We start from the raw sequence: 16,866 nt of genomic DNA, 5'->3' as shown, positions 1-16,866 counted from the left end.
GTCAAAAAAAAAGTAGATCAGAAAAAATAGTCCCAGACATATATTACACAAAAGTCTTATAAATCAAAAAGATTTCTCTTTTCTCTTCCAATCAGAAACCCCCCATCCGTTGTAATCTTTATAATGCTATTTTCCATGTCAGCTTTTTGCAATAAGAAAAAAGATAGGCTATTTTTATATTCTTCCCCCTTAGTTCCGTGAGTAAAAAAAAAGGAAAGTTTTGGCTTACCCAGGTTTTCTTAATTGCTGTTCCTTTGACAAATCTCTTTAACTGTATAGATAAGAAAGTGATAAGCATAGACAGGAGAATGCTTGCCTGTTAGTCCGTGTTTCTTTAAAGAAAAAAAAACGGATCACTTTTTCAGCTGAGCTAGCTAAAAATCCTCGCTCTGTCCGAGCTGCTGGGAGACCTTCTTTCACAGACAATTCTGACGAATTCCAGTCTCCAACAATCACGACAAAGCTATGTGGGAAATCTCACGTTTCTTCCTTATCCGGAAGAAATTATCCCCAGTCAAAAAAGACCCTTCTGACTGGATTTAAGGCTGAAAAATTTCATCCAAGACAGGAGCCCGTCTCAGAGGCTGCACAGGCGGAGGGATCCTCCTGGGAAGTCCGGAAGGGTTTAGATTTGTTAGGCACTGGGGAACATTTTGGGACAAGCCGGGCCTGTGCAAAAGGGACGGGCTCCACTTGAACCAGAACGGAACCAGACTGCTGGCACTTAAAATTATAAAGGTAGCAGAGCAGCTTTTAAACTGACTGAGGGGGGAAACCCAACAGGAGCTGAGAAAGGTCCGGTTCGGAATAAACCTCCCCCCTGGGATAAAAACCAAAGAAATGATGAAATTTTAAAAGGGGTAGGCCTAGAAGTAGGCATTGTGAGAGCAGGGGCACAGGATATAAATTCAGAAGAGCAAAATTACCACAGGCCAAACCACAAGTGCCAAAGACACTTGAAGAGAGACACTGCTTACAAGTGCCTGTACGCTAATGCTAGGAGCCTCCGAACCAAGATGGGAGAACTGGAGTGCTTGGTCTTAGAAGAGAGCATTGATATAGTGAGCATAACGGAGACCTGGTGGAATGGAGAAAACCAGTGGGATACGGTTATCCCTAGATATAAACTATATCGGAAGGACAGGGAAGGACGTATTGGTGGCGGAGTCGCTCTATACGTGAAAGAAGGCATTGAATCCAGCAAGCTTGAAACCCCAAAAGAGGCGGACTCCTCCACAGAATCATTGTGGGTGGTGATACCATGCCCCAGGAGGGACTTAATACTGGGAACGATCTATTGTCCCCCTGATCAAAATGCTCAGGGAGACCTTGAGATGAGATATGAAATTGAGGAAGCATCCAAACTAGGAAATGTGGTAGTAATGGGTGACTTCAACTACCCGAACATAGACTGGCCGCATATGTGTTCCAGTCATGACAAAGAAGCAAAGTTTCTAGATATTCTAAATGACTATTCCCTAGACCAGTTGGTCATGGAACCGACCAGAGGGACGGCAATCCTGGACTTAATCCTCAGTGGGGACCGGGACCTGGTGCGAGATGTAAGTGTTGTTGAACCGATTGGGAGCAGTGACCACAGTCCTATTAAATTAAACATACATGTAAATGGCCAATTGCCAAGAAAATCCAACACGGTCACATTTGACTTCAAAAGAGGAAACTTCACAAAAATGAGGGGATTGGTAAAAAGAAAGCTGAAAAACAAAGTCCAGAGGGTCACATCACTCGAAAATGCTTGGAAGTTGTTTAAAAACACTATATTAGAAGCTCAACTGGAGTGCATACCGCAGATCAGAAAAGGTACTGCCAGGGCCAAGAAGATGCCAGCATGGTTAACGAGCAAAGTCAAGGAAGCTCTTAGAGGCAAAAAGTCTTCCTTCAGAAAATGGAAGTCTTGTCCGAATGAAGAAAATAAAAAAGAACACAAACTCTGGCAAAAGAAATGCAAGAAGACAATAAGGGATGCTAAAAAAGAATTTGAGGAGCACATTGCTAAGAACATAAAAACCAACAACAAAAAATTCTATAAATACATTCAAAGCAGGAGACCATCTAGGGAGGCGATTGGACCCTTGGATGATAAGGGAGTCAAAGGTGTACTAAAGAACGATAAGGAGATTGCAGAGAAGCTAAATGAATTCTTTGCATCTGTCTTCACAGTGGAAGATATAGGGCAGATCCCTGAACCTGAACTAACATTTGCAGGAAGGGATTCTGAGGAACTGAGACAAATAGTGGTAACGAGAGAGGAAGTTCTAGGCTTAATGGACAATATAAAAACTGACAAATCACCGGGCCCGGATGGCATCCACCCGAGAGTTCTCAAAGAACTCAAAGGTGAAATTGCTGATCTGCTAACTAAAATATGTAACTTGTCCCTCGGGTCCTCCTCCGTGCTTGAGGACTGGAAAGTGGCAAATGTAACGCCAATCTTCAAAAAGGGATCCAGAGGGGATCCCGGAAATTACAGGCCAGTTAGCTTAACTTCTGTCCGTGGAAAACTGGTAGAAAGTATTATTAAAGCTAGATTAACTAAGCACATAGAAGAACAAGCCTTGCTGAAGCAGAGCCAGCATGGCTTCTGCAAGGGAAAGTCCTGTCTCAGTAACCTATTAGAATTCTTTGAGAGTGTCAACAAGCATATAGATAGAGGTGATCCAGTGGACATAGTGTACTTAGACTTTCAAAAAGCGTTTGACAAGGTACTTCACCAAAGACTTCTGAGGAAGCTTAGCAGTCATGGAATAAGAGGAGAGGTCCTCTTGTGGATAAGGAATTGGTTAAGAAGCAGAAAGCAGAGAGTAGGAATAAACGGACAGTTCTCCCAATGGAGGGCTGTAGAAAGTGGAGTCCCTCAAGGATCGGTATTGGGACCTGTACTTTTCAACTTGTTCATTAATGACCTAGAATTAGGAGTGAGCAGTGAAGTGGCCAAGTTTGCTGACGATACGAAATTGTTCAGGGTTGTTAAAACAAAAAGGGATTGTGAAGAGCTCCAAAAAGATATCTCCAAACTGAGTGAATGGGCAGAAAAATGGCAAATGCAATTCAATATAAACAAGTGTAAAATTATGCATATTGGAGCAAAAAATCTTAATTTCACATATACACTCATGGGGTCTGAACTGGCGGTAACCGACCAGGAGAGAGACCTCAGGGTTGTAGTGGACAGCACGATGAAAATGTCGACCCAGTGTGCAGCAGCTGTGAAAAAGGCAAATTCCATGCTAGCGATAATTAGGAAAGGTATTGAAAATAAAACAGCCGATATCATCATGCCGTTGTATAAATTTTTTTTTTTCAATAATTTTTATTCAGATTTTCATAAAACATACAAGACGAAATCATAAAACATTCAAAGACAAAAAACAAAATCAAAAATAGTTAAACAAAAAGAAAAAAAGAAAAAAAAAACAAAAATAAAAAATAAAGAGTAAAATATTGACTTCCCATTTGTCAAAGATCAAATCAGTTATAAGTCTATAATATATAACAATCCTGTCTCTTAAGTCATATTATAAAATCACTTTCCTCCAGTAGTTATCTTACTTAATCATCAAATCTCATAAACATTACTTTATTCTTTCCACAAAAAGTCAAAGAGAGGTTTCAATTCTTTAAGAAATATATCTATCAATTTTTTTTTCCAGATAAGCATATCGATTAATCCATCTCATTACTAATTATGATAATCTTATTGTCATAACCATAGTCAAAATAAACATTTCAATTAATCCATCACATCAGAATCTGTTAGGTTCAGTAATTTCAGTAGCCATTGTTCTATTATCCCTATTAGTTCCATTTTCCATCTTCCATCTTCAGTAGTCTTGTTAAGTCCAGTAATTTCAGTATCCAATCTTCCATTATCAGTATTCCATAATAATCTTGCTGTCAAAGCCATAGTCATATAGTAAGAGTCTGATGGGAATTACCTCTATCCCAAATATTTTCTTGCCATCCATTCTGAATAGGTTGCTGAAATACTGCTGTAAAATCATATCTCTGTTCTTTTTTTCAAAATACACTGGGTCATCTCTTGAAAGTTTTTCCATTGTCACATGGCTGCAGTTAATTCCATAGATTTTCTCTATATTGGGCTCCATCACATCATTCCAGTCCAGAAGATTATCCATGCCATTGATAACTTTATCTCTAGAATCTTCATTAATTTCTTCAGAGATAACATTGAGTTCCAAACAATAGATTTTATTTCTAAAGTCCATAGACTCCAAATCTTGTTCCTGTTCCACGTTTGTTCCAATCTCCGGGATCTCCTCTCTCACAGGGACCCCTGTTCCAGTCTCCAGGGTCTCCTCTCTCACAGGGACCCCTGTTCCAGTCTCCAGGGTCTCCTCTCTCACAAGGACCCCTATGTCTTTAATCTCCTGTGTCTCCAAACAATAGATTTTGTTTCTAAAGTCCATAGACTCCAAATCTTTTTCCTGTTCCACGTTTGTTCCAATCTCCAGGGTCACCTCTCTCACAGGGACCCCTATATCTTTAATCTCCTGCTTCATTTTACTCAATTCAATTTTCAGCTCCTTACAACCCTGTCGCAGGTTTTGTTTCGTTATCTCAATCTCATCCATTATTTTCTGAAACATAGTTATTTCCAGATTCTCAGCCACTTTCTTAATTGCCATTTTAAAAGAAAAATATAGGAAAACCACTTCTTATTTCAGCAACAATTGGGTTAATACTCCAAACTTGGTGACATCACAGTATAAACAGAGCAGACAGCCTTATCTCTCCATGCTTAAGTAAACAAAATGCAGTTCCCAGGATCGAAACAATTAATGGCGGTCGTCAGGAAACAGATTCGTCAAAATAAAATAGACCAAAAAGAGAGTAGTCTCAGACAATATAATATTCTTCAAAATAAAAATCTGGAATAGAAATCCCTCTTCTGTGTATATCTTTAGAATGCAAATCCAGGACAGCTTTTTGCAACAAAAACAGAGATAAGCTATTAATTAGTGAGTAGCAGAGAGAAGTTATGGCTCCCCAGTGAGATGTCAAAAACCGATCAATCTGGCAAATCTCTTTTAAACAGCAACAATTTAAGTCAAGTAAAAGAAAAATATAGAAAGAAGGGTGCTTGCCTGTTAGTGCGTTCTCTCTTAGAAGATAAGATGAACGTTCGCTTTATCAGATAGAGCTTGTTGTTGAAAATCCGTCCCACCTTCGTCGGCTGGACCTCGTCCCATAAATTAATGAGATCTGGTCGTCCCAACAAAAATAGGCTTTGAGGTTAATCTCTTCGTTTCTCCCTACCCGGGAGAAGTTTAATCAGTCAAAAAAAAAAAAAATCTGACTGATATATCTGAATAAGCTTCTTTTGAGGCAGGAGCCCGTCTCAAAAGCAGGCACAGGCTAAGTCACCCTTCCCGGAAGTCGCCGTTGTATAAATCTATGGTGCGGCCGCATTTGGAATACTGTGTACAGTTCTGGTCGCCTCATCTCAAAAAGGATATTATAGAGTTGGAAAAGGTTCAGAAGAGGGCAACCAGAATGATCAAGGGGATGGAGCGACTCCCTTACAAGGAAAGGTTGCAGCATTTGGGGCTTTTTAGTTTAGAGAAAAGGCGGGTCAGAGGAGACATGATAGAAGTGTATAAAATTATGCATGGCATTGAGAAAGTGGATAGAGAAAAGTTCTTTTCCCTCTCTCATAATACTAGAACTTGTGGACATTCAAAGAAGCTGAATGTTGGAAGATTCAGGACAGACAAAAGGAAGTACTTCTTTACTCAGCGCATAGTTAAACTATGGAATTTGCTCCCACAAGATGCAGTAATGGCCACCAGTTTGGACAGCTTTAAAAGAAGATTAGACAAATTCATGGAGGACAGGGCTATCAATGGCTACTAGCCGTGATGGCTGTGCTGTGCCACCCTAGTCAGAGGCAGCATGCTTCTGAAAACCAGTTGCCGGAAGCCTCAGGAGGGGAGAGTGTTCTTGCACTCGGGTCCTGCTTGCGGGCTTCCCCCAGGCACCTGGTTGGCCACTGTGAGAACAGGATGCTGGACTAGATGGGCCACTGGCCTGATCCAGCAGGCTCTTCTTATGTTCTTATGTTCTTAATTCTGGTCTCCGCACTTCAAGAAGGATGCAGACAAACTGGAACATTCATTACATGCCACAGGGGGTTTGCAGCAAGTTTAAAGCAGACTTTTTGGAATCTATTTGTGGCACTATCCTGAAGAGCAGGTGTTTAACAAGCAACAGTAAGAGTCACATGATGACACACTGAACATTTAACAGACATAAATTTTATAATATGTATTGATAAATCACCTAGTATTTAAAGGAAAGGACTGAATTTAGAAGTTAAAGGCTGTAATTCTATGTTCACTTTCACTTCAGGAGTAAGCTGCAATAAACTCAGTGGAACTTACTTCTGGTGATGTGTGTGTATATGTGTGTTCCCACCCCTGCTGTCTCCCACAGCCTGTCCTTTCCATTGGCTCAATCGCCCTGCCCTCACCCATGCTCTCTCCCACTGCCTGCCTTCCCCACTCACTGAATCTAGCTTGAGGGAAGGAAAGAGTTAAAAAGTGGGGGGGGGAGCTTTGAAGGACCTTGGCAATTTTTTAAAAGTCTATTCAGAAACTCTGCTCCACTTACCTGTGAGTAAGCCCCACTGAACTCAATGGGATTTACTTCTCAGTAGACATTTTACCGCCTTCCTTCCCTTCAAGCTCATTGCTAGCACACAGAATCTCCACTTACCTGGGAGTAAGCCCCACTGAACTCAATGGGATTTACTTCTGAGTAGACATTTTACCGCCTTCCTTCCCTTCAAGCTCATTGCTAGCACACAGAATCTCCACTTACCTGGGAGTAAGCCCCACTGAACTCAATGGGATTTACTTCTGAGCAGACAATTTTCCTCCTTCCTTCCCTGAAGCTCATTGCTAGCACACACATGCTCCGCTCCACTTATCTGGGAGTAAGCCCCACTGAACTCAGTGAGATTTACTTCTGAGTAGACATTTTACCACCTGCCTTCTCTCAAGCTCACTGCTAGCACACAAAAGCACCGCTCCACTTACCTGGGAGTAAGCCCCACTGAACTCAGTGAGATTTACTTCTGAGTAGACATTTTACCACCTGCCTTCCCTCAAGCTCACTGCTAGCACACAAAAGCATCGCTCCACTTATCTGGGAGTAAGCCCCACTGAACTCAATGGGACTTACTTCTGAGTAGACATTTTACCAACTGCCTTCCCTCAAGCTCACTGCTAGCACACAAAAGCACCACTCCACTTACCTGGGAGTAAGCCCCACTGAACTCAATGGGACTTACTTCCGAGTAGAGTTTTTAAAAAATGCAGAGTCCTTCAAAGCTCCCCCCCATTTTTGACTCTTTCCCACTCACCTCCATTCTGCTGCTGCTTTCTCCCTCCATCGGCCATTCTCTCTCTCTCTCTCACTTGCTTCCTCACACAGAACAAGCTCAGCAGAAGGCCAGTGTGAGTCACATGTCTGTTGCCCACCAATCACAGGAGCAGACTTCCCCTGCTTCCTCGAAGTAACTGGAAGGGGAAGGGGAAGGGGAGGGGGAGGGGGAGGGGGAGGGGGAGGAAAACTGAAAGAAGTCTTTCTTCTGCGCATGCGGTACGTTACAATCCACTCCAATGCATTTTTAATAAATTAATTAAAAATAAATTATGCCTTTTTTTAATTTAAACCTACTTCAGATGAAGTACTGTGTATGGGGCAAGCTCAGGGATTTGATTAGGGATACCTTACAGTCATCTCTGAGTTGTACTCAATGACAACAGATTATGACAATTTCTCAAGAAAAAAGTCCAAACGGCTTCTAGTTTTTTTCTCTCCCGTTTTTCACTTTAACCTGTGGATTCTCTGTGGGGGGGGTTGTGTATCACCAAGAAAACTTCTAGAGTTGTAGAGCAAGCGATTCTGAATCCAACAGTATACAACTTGTACGTTTTTGTTTTGAACTGGGACTATAGAAAGCACCAGAAAGGGGTGGGGGTATTTTCATTTAACATGGTAGAATGCAAAAAATCCCTGCTTACAGCCACTCTCGTGGCTGTATAATATATCAGAATGAGAAGCAAGTAGTCAATTTCTACTTCTTCAGCTGCTGTGAAGAAGGCAGAATCTACAAGAATGTAATATATGTTTTGTTAGTCACTGTAAGACATGCACCGTTTAGCGATTAACAGTATTCTATTAGGATCAAGAAAAATGTTGTTTGAAGTGCTGTTTGGTGCTTTAAAAATCCTCCACCCTTTGGTATTTTTATTCTGCTTAGCCTCCCGCCCACCTTTTAAACCTCCATTATGGAGTAAGGGAAGCATGTCTGTGTACTTATTTTCCCTCACTTGTGCAAACTGAATACTTCAAAATGTTATAAGTATTAAAAGTATATAGCGATCTCTGGATCACCCTCAGTGGATAATCTGACTATGAACCCCAGACCAGCTTGGGATTGATGCATGCCCCTTATCCTTGATTAGTCTGCTTAAGAGGCAAACCTCACAAGCATGGGATGCAGGATCACATATGCCAATAATAAACTAGTTGGGGATGCCAAAAGCAATCCACACATGGCCAGTTTCAATTGGTGGGTGGATCCCCAAACCTTAGAACCCAATTGGTGGATGGATCCCCAAACCTCAGAACAACTAGTAGGAACCTGGGAACTACAGACCAGGCAGCCTGACATAAATTCCTGAGAAAATTCTGGAGCAAATTATAAAGCAGTAAATCTGTGACCATCCTGAAAACAGTGATTTCAACATGGAAGCCCACATGGATTTATCAAAAACAAATCCTGCTAGATGAATCTTATCTCATTTTTTGATCAGGTAACCTCCCTGGTAGACTGTGGGAGTGCTGTGGACATCATGTATCTTGCCTTTGGCAAAGCGTTTGACAAAGTGCCCCATGATACTCTTCTTAGAATGATACTCTTCTTAGAATGCTAGCTATATTGGAACAACTATCAGATGAATCCACAGTTGGCTACAGAATTGTAGTCAAAGAGTGCCTATCAATGGTTCCTTATTAAACTGGGGGAGGTAACGAGTGGAGAACTGTTGGGTTGAGTCCTGGGCCCAGTGCTCTTCAACATTTTTATTAATGACTTGGATGAGGCGATGCAGGGAATGCTTATCAAATTTGCAGATGCTACAAAACTGGGAGGGAGTTAATACCCTGGAGGACAGAAACAAAATTCAAAATGATCTTGATAAGCTGGAGCACTGGGCTGAAAATAACAGAACGAAATTTAACAGGAATAAGTGCAAAGTTCTTTACCTAGGAAAAAGAAACCAAGTGCACAGTTATAAGATGGGGGATACTTGTGTCAGCAATACTACATGCAAGAAGGATCTTGGAATTGTTGTTGATCACAAGCTGAATATAAGCCAACAGTACGAAGTGGCTGCAAAAAAGGCAAATGCTATTTTAGGCTGCATTAACAAAAGTATAGTTTCCAAATCACGTGAAATACTAGTTCCCCTCTGTTTGGCACTGATTAGGCCTCATCTTGAGTACTTTGTCCATTTCTGGACACCATACTTTAAGAAGGATGCAGACAAACTGGAACGGGTTCAAAGAAGGGCAACTTGGATTATCAGGGGACTGGAAACAAAGCCCTACTGAAAGAACTGGGCATGTTTAGCCTTGAGGAGAGATATGATAACACTCTTCAAGTACTTGAAAGGTTGTCACATGGAGGGCCAGGATCTCTTCCTGATCATCCCCAGAGTGCAGGACACAGAAAACTGAGCTCAAGTTACAGGAAGCCAGATTTCAGCTGAGCATCAGAAAAAGCCTCCTAACTGTTAGAGCGGTACAACAATGGAACCAATTACCTCGGGAAGTGATGGGCTCTCCAACACTGGAGCATTCAAGAGGCAACTGAACAGCCATCTGTCTGGTATGCGTTAAGTTGGATTCCTGCATTGAGCAGGGGGCTGGACTTGATGGCCTTATAGATCCCTTCCAACTCTACTATTCTCTGATTCTATGAACTAGAATCCAAAGCCACCTGGTTCCAACAACAGGATGATGCTTAGAACTACACCAGAGACTCTGTGGGCAGAGATTCTGTGGACTCTCTTCCATGCCTTGAGAATTTCCTTATGTCCATGGATCTGGCTGCATGTACTATCTATGCCTTCCGAATGAAAATAGGGCACTGGGAAAACTCCTTCACTTTTTGTTTTCATGTCTATAAATCTCTTAATGTCTTGTCCCCACTAGCCTCAAACCTGCACAGGGTGATCAAGTTTCTGGGCAATGATGCTGCCCTGCTATCTCTTCTCTTATACTAAATACAACTGCCCTGGCCTAGGAAATCAGTTGCCTAACAAAAAATCTGCCTGTCAGAATATTGCCTTGATTTACTGCATAGTGAACTCCTGCTGATTACTTCACGTTAAACTGTGAAGCTATTCATACTTGTTCTGGATTTATCACTCAAGAATCTAAGAGCTAAGCACCCAGAAACATGACTTCATATGTTTGCTTGCCATTGGGGATCTTGATGGGACCAGCATAGGGTTGCCAGGTCTCCGGCTTTCTGCCGGAGTCTCCGGCAAAAGGGGGCCGTCTCCGGCCTCCGGCAATACTTTATTTAAAAAGGTGGATCTCCGGTTTTTCATTGGCCCCCTCAGCCACGCATGCGTGATTGACGCACGCATACGTTGGGCTGTGGAGGGCCGCCTTCCCGGCGTTCCCACCCTTTGTCAGGCAGGCTCAGGCAGGCCACCGCCGCCATCTCCTAGCAACCGCTGCTGAGACGGGGGCCACGTGGCCTGTCAGTCTCAGCAGGAGCCGTGGAGGGCAGGCCGGGCTGGCTCCTTCTTAGCCCCAGAGCTGGTTCTCCTGCTCTGGAAAGGGCGGCCGGCGGCTTCACCCCTTCTGCTGTGGGCGCCGCTGGGTGGCAGCGGCCGCGATGGGGCTCGCTCAGCAGTCTCAGGCTGGGGGAGGCCATCGCGGCCGCTGCCGCCCAGCAGCACCCACAGCAGGAGGGGTGAAGCCGCCAGCCATCTTTCTTGGAGCAGGGGAACCAGCTCGAGTCCGGGGCTAAGAAGGAGCCGGCCCGGCCTGCCCTCCACGGCTCCGCCTGTCAGCCTCAGCAGGAGCCGTGGAGGGCAGGCCGCCGGGCCAGCTCCTTCTTAGCCCTGGAGCCGGTTCTCCTGCTCTGGAAAGGGCGGCTGGCGGCTTCACCCCTCCTGCTGTGGGTGCCGCTGGGCCGCAGCGGCCGCGATGGGGCTCGCTCAGCAGTCTCAGGCTGGGGGGGCCATCGCAGCCGCCCACAGCAGGAGGGGTGAAGCCACCGGCTGTCCTTCTTGGAGCAGGGGAACCAGCTCCGGGGCTAAGAAGGAGCCGGCCCGGCCTGCCCTCCACGGCTCCGCCTGTCAGCCTCAGCAGGAGCCGTGGAGGGCAGGCCAGGCCGGCTTCTTCTTAGCCCCGGAGCCGGTTCTCCTGCTCCTGAAAGAACGGCCGGTGGCTTCACCCCTCCTGCTGTGGGCGCCGCTGGGTGGCAGCGGCCATGATGGGGCTCGCTCAGCAGTCTCGGGCTGGGGGGGCCATCGCAGCCACTGCCGCCCAGCGGCGCCCACAGTAGGAGGGGTGAAGCTGCCGGCCGCCCTTCTTGGAGCAGGGGAACTGGCTCCAGGGCTAAGAAGGAGCCGGCCAGGCCTGCCCTCCACGGCTCCGCCTGTCAGCCTCAGCAGGAGCAGGAAAAATTTGTTCAACAGCAGCAAACAAAAAAAATCAGGTAATGCTTAACAAAGCAATCTGGCTGGGGCTGGGAAGGGAAAGAGCAGTGGATTCCCCTCAGCATCCACAGCCCTGCCAACCAGGATATAAAGGTGGAAGGGGGGGTTCTTTTTTTGCATGGCCAGGCAAAGGTTTAGATTCTCCAGGAAGAAGACCAGCTGTGGATCCATCACTGTCTCTGCTCCACTCCTTCAACATCCCATTTTGGAGCCTTAGCAATGGCTACTGCCAATGGAAACATTGCCAGTGGTAGCATGCAGTCTCCTATGCTTTCAGCAAGCCCAGCAGAGGCCTCCATGGCAACATAGAAACACACAGACACTCTGCCAGAGGGACATCTCTATAGCATCATAATTCCCTCCAGCAGTATGGAACAGGGAATAGGATTGTTCTGCCCATATAGATCCTAAAAACTGGAATAATCCTCAAATTCATTAGATCTCTAGCATGACAGAATACACAAGATGTGGAGTTATAGCTATCTCATTAGCTGTACTTTTGATTTCTCATAAATAATAATCATCCATAATATCTTAATCACTATTCTTCAAATAGTAACTTTTTCCTTTTTTGTCCAACATAGTATTTTCCTATAAGAAGAGAGTTTTATTTTGCAACATAATCTGAAAGACTGATGCACTGACCAGGCTGTTGGTATTACTTAATATTTATTTATTATACTTACATCCTGCCCTTCCTCCAAGGAGCCCAGGGTGACATTCATGGCTCCCTTTTAAACTCAAAACAACCCTATGGGAGGTTGAAGTGGCTGAGGCTGCAATCTAGTACACACTTACCTGGGAGTAAGTCCCAACGGAACTTACTTCTGAATAGACATGTACCGAATTGCAGCCTGAGTCTCTGTATGTGAGAGGCCCACACCCATCAAGCTTTGTGGGCAAGTGGGGATTTTGAAATCTGAATCTCAGTGGTCCTGGTTCAGCATACTAACCATTATACATGCTGACTCCCAGTAAAAATACTGGGGCTATGTCTCACATTAAAGATTTCTGAAACAGTCCACTGGGATATTCTCCAGTACATGTTGTTAAGTGACTTCAAGTTGATTACAACTTACAGCAACCCTATGAATCAGTGACCTCCAATAGCATCTGTCATGATGAACCACCTTGTTCAAATCTTGTAAGTTCAGGTCTGTGACTTCCTTTATGGAATCAATCAATCTCTTGTTTGGCCTTCCTCTTTCTCCCCCCCCCCCCAGCATTATTGTCTTTTCTAGTGAATCATGTCTTCTCATGATGTGTCCAAAGTATGATAACCTCAGTTTCATCATTTTAGCTTCTAGTGACAGTTCGGGTTTAATTTGTTCTCACACCCAATCATTTGTTTTTTTTGCAGTCCATGGTATCTACGAAGCTCTCCTTTAACACCACATTTCAAATGAGTTGATTTTTCTCTTACTCACTTTTTTTACTGTCCAACTTTCACATCCATATGTAGAGATTGGGAATACCATGGTCTGAATGATCCTGACTTTAGTGTTCAGTGATACATCTTTGCATTTGAGGACCTTTTCTAGTTCTCTCATAGCCCAAAAAGTAAGGGGTCTATGACCCCCCCACAACCCTGGATGACTACATCTCTGGTTAGTAGAAAGAAAATAAAGTGTCTTTTTGTACAACATGCAATCAAGTTAAGGAATTCAGGGCTGGATGGCCACTAATTTGGATGGCTTAAAAAAAAAGATGCATCTGTGAAGGATTATGTGTATCAAGCACATGATAGCTAAATGGAATCTACATTCAGAGGCTGTATACCTCTGGTTGGCACATCCTGATTTGCTTATGGGCATTTGAAGTAATTTGTTTGGCTGCTGTTGAAGACAGAGTAGTTCTGTTCAGATGTAATGCTAAACCATGGTGGCATATTGTGTGAATGAACAGCTATAGGTCACATACTCTCTTGTCCCATGCAATCAGAAGCAAGGGACACGTTTGGGAGATATTTGGGAGCTATTTGTTGTTGTTATGTGCCTTCAAGTTGATTATGACTTATGGCGACCCTACGAATCAGTGACCTCCAAGAGCATCTGTCATGAACCACCCTGTTCAGATCTTGTAAGTTCAGGTCTGTGGCTTCCTTTATGGAATCAATCCATCTCTTGTTTGGCCTTCCTCTTTTTCTACTTCCTTCTGTTTTTCCCAGCATTATTGTCTTTTCTAGTGAATCCTGTCTTCTCATGATGTGTCCAAAATATAACCTCAGTTTCCTCATTTTAGCTTCTAGTGACAGTTCTGATTTAATTTGTTCTTTGTTGCTGTTATGTGCCTTCAAGTCTATTACGACTTATGGTGACCCTATGAATCAGCATCTTCCAAGAGCATCTGTCAAGAACCACCCTGTTCAGATCTTGTAAGTTCAGGTCTGTGGCTTCCTTTATAAAACCAATCCATCTCTTGTTTGGTCTTCCTCTTTTTCTACTCCCTTCTGTTTTTCCCAGCATTATTGTCTTTTCTAGTGAATCCTGTCTTCTCATTATGTGTCCAAAGTATGATAACCTCAGTTTCATCATTTTAGCTTCTAGTGATCGTTCTGGTTTAATTTGTTCTGACACCCAATTATTTGTCTGTTTTGCAGACCATGGTATCCGCAAAGCTCTCCTCCAACACCACATTTCAAATGAGTTGATTTTTCTCAGGGGGGGAGGGCAGAGAGGTGCCGGGGCTGAAGCGGCCCAGAGATCACCAAGGTTGTCTGGCCCAGAAGGCCCTGGCGTTGAGGCTGGGTGGGGCGGCTTCGGGGGGAAACGGAGGCAGGTGCTCTGCACAGTGCACATGCTTATTGCTTAGGAGGAGGCGCTCTCTTCCTTTATTTTTATTTTTTTTATTTTTCTGGTCCTCCCCTCCCTCCTGCTGCCTGTCGGTCCTATATAAGGCCTCGTAAAGTAGAAAGGCAATTGCTGCCTACACTCACCCTGCTTGTATGGCCATAAATATTAGGGGACACCCACTGCAGTAGCCAGCCAACACATAAAGTTGCAGTGCCTTATGGATAACTTTGTGGATGGTCCCTAGGAGCCAATAAGCATGAAAGAGGAGTGTTAGCAAGCGAGCTCTGGAGCTCATACCCACCTCGCCTCTTTTTTTGCTATCTTTAGAGATATTCTTTGGAAATTTTTATTCTGGAACCTAACAGCATCAACACCTATTTTTTGAAGGCTATGGAACCATTTTATCAGCAAGAAAACAGACTCTTTATCAGCTGGTGAGTCACAACTCTGCTTCGCATTACTAACTCAAGGAATATAATTTACCATAACAAAATCCAAGGATTCCTAAGATAAAACTACTTAGCCTTGGAGTCGACAATTTATAATTATACCTCCGTTCATCTTAGAGTTTAAAAGGCAAACCTTATAGTTTTTAAAATGGTTCAAACAAGGAAAAGATGTTATGAACATGACCATAAATCAGAACAGGTTTTGGAAGAATCTGGGAATGGGGATCAACAGCTTAAAATTACAAACTTCTTTTTACCAACCAAAGCGGATAAGACAAAGAGAAATGTGTCACGATCTATTGAGAAAACCCCTTCCCAAATCGAAACAGAACAATTCTGTTCCTGCTTGAGTGAGGAATTCCAGGCAAGGGATGACCCAGAAATTATACAAAGCCTGGTGTATGGAACATCCACAGATCCCCTTTTTGGGCAGACGCATACACCTAGTCTGATCAACTCTCTGCTGCAGGTACCTGAAAGCAAGGAGACGCCATCTTCCTCTCTGTACAAGGACACTGACTTACATTCCCCCTTAGACATTCTGTCTACTGTGCATGCTACAGACATCGACAGCCAGACTCCCATTTTTACTCAATCACAGCCATCTTCTGCCTGCTCTACAGAAGTTACTGAAACCACGGAACTGGCACAAATTGGCCAAAAACTACTTCTAACTGGCCAAAAATGTCTGCAGTTACAATTAGCCATTGTGGCAAAAGAGACTGAAAACATCAAAGCTTTTTTGGAAGAAACAAACAACCTTCTAAAATCATTTATGGAAGAACTATCCAAACTATATTTGAGCCTAAACTACACTCTTCCCCCCCACAAAACAACAACAACACTGAAGTGTGCAAACAGAAAGAAACCTCGTATTGCACCTAAGGAGAAAAAATCCAAAAACATAAAAAATTACAAACCGCCAAGGAGTAAGAAGATGAACTTTCAGAAACTTTTTAAAGTACTTAAAGCTCAACAGCAAACAGCTTCGCAAACAAAGAATTTATCTGCTTCATCTACAGCGAGAACACCCCCTAGATCTTATTGCAAAGCCTTACCAGAAAGCAAAAAAAGTCCAAATCTTCCAGAGCTACTTACTCACCCCAACCCGAGGTCCTATAGCGGAATATGCTCTACCAATAACAAGATTTCACGACGAGAGAATACAAATGGGAATTGGCTTCTCAAATATAATTCAAACAAACTTGCACTGCTGAATCTTCCTCTTCTTAACATCAAAGAAAAAGTAAACATCAGGAAGCAAAGAGTGTGTTACGCCCTCCAGTCGTTAGGTGTAATGGATTTACGGCCTGACGATATCTCGTATGTGGAATTCCTTTACAACCCCTCAACAAAAACGTCTGCTTTACTTACCTTTAAATCGGCTGAGACAACAGCACGGATAATTGCAAATAAATCCCTTCTCAGCTACCATGGAATATCCGTTCAGAGACATTTCACAAACCTGGCCAGTCCAATTTCCTTGTTCACAAAGAGAACTCCAACAACAAACCTTATCTCTTCACATGAGAGGAGGAAGTTTTCCTCGAACAGCAGCAAAAATATATCAAACTCTGGAAACTTGGATCCATTCCTGGAACAGCTTCCTCTTAAAAGCACATTAAACATGAACTGCTCTTCTCTATCATTAGGACCAACTATGCTGGAAAAGAATTTATCCCCTTTGACTCCCCCAGCACAAGAAACATTAAACTTTGAAACACTTAACTCCATAAACTCTGATCTTATTATTTTGGATGAAGTAAGCTCCTCCCCACCACCAGCTCCCATTTTCGTTCTGTTACAGTCACCTCCTTCTCTGGTAAACAGTAAGGA

The 16,866-nt window shown here is 43.5% G+C and overlaps 1 protein-coding gene across 2 annotated transcripts in view; it reads right to left on the bottom strand.

Moving 5' to 3' along the window:
- The window catches only part of FAR1 (fatty acyl-CoA reductase 1), a 127,771-nt gene extending 111,263 nt beyond the window's left edge, over positions 1 to 16,508 (bottom strand). The window contains exon 1 of one of the 2 annotated variants that reach the window (XM_061610482.1): positions 16,405 to 16,508. The gene's annotated coding sequence lies outside the window, so the exon portion shown is untranslated. The remainder of the gene's footprint in view (positions 1 to 16,404) is intronic. The other variant, XM_061610478.1, reaches the window with a different exon arrangement.
- Positions 16,509 to 16,866: the final 358 nt, after the last annotated feature.

This window comes from Rhineura floridana, chromosome 2 (assembly GCF_030035675.1).
Source record: "Rhineura floridana isolate rRhiFlo1 chromosome 2, rRhiFlo1.hap2, whole genome shotgun sequence".
Taxonomy (NCBI): domain Eukaryota; kingdom Metazoa; phylum Chordata; class Lepidosauria; order Squamata; family Rhineuridae; genus Rhineura; species Rhineura floridana.
The sequence above is the reverse complement of the archived record's forward strand: the minus strand, read 5'-3'. Positions and strand labels throughout refer to the sequence as shown.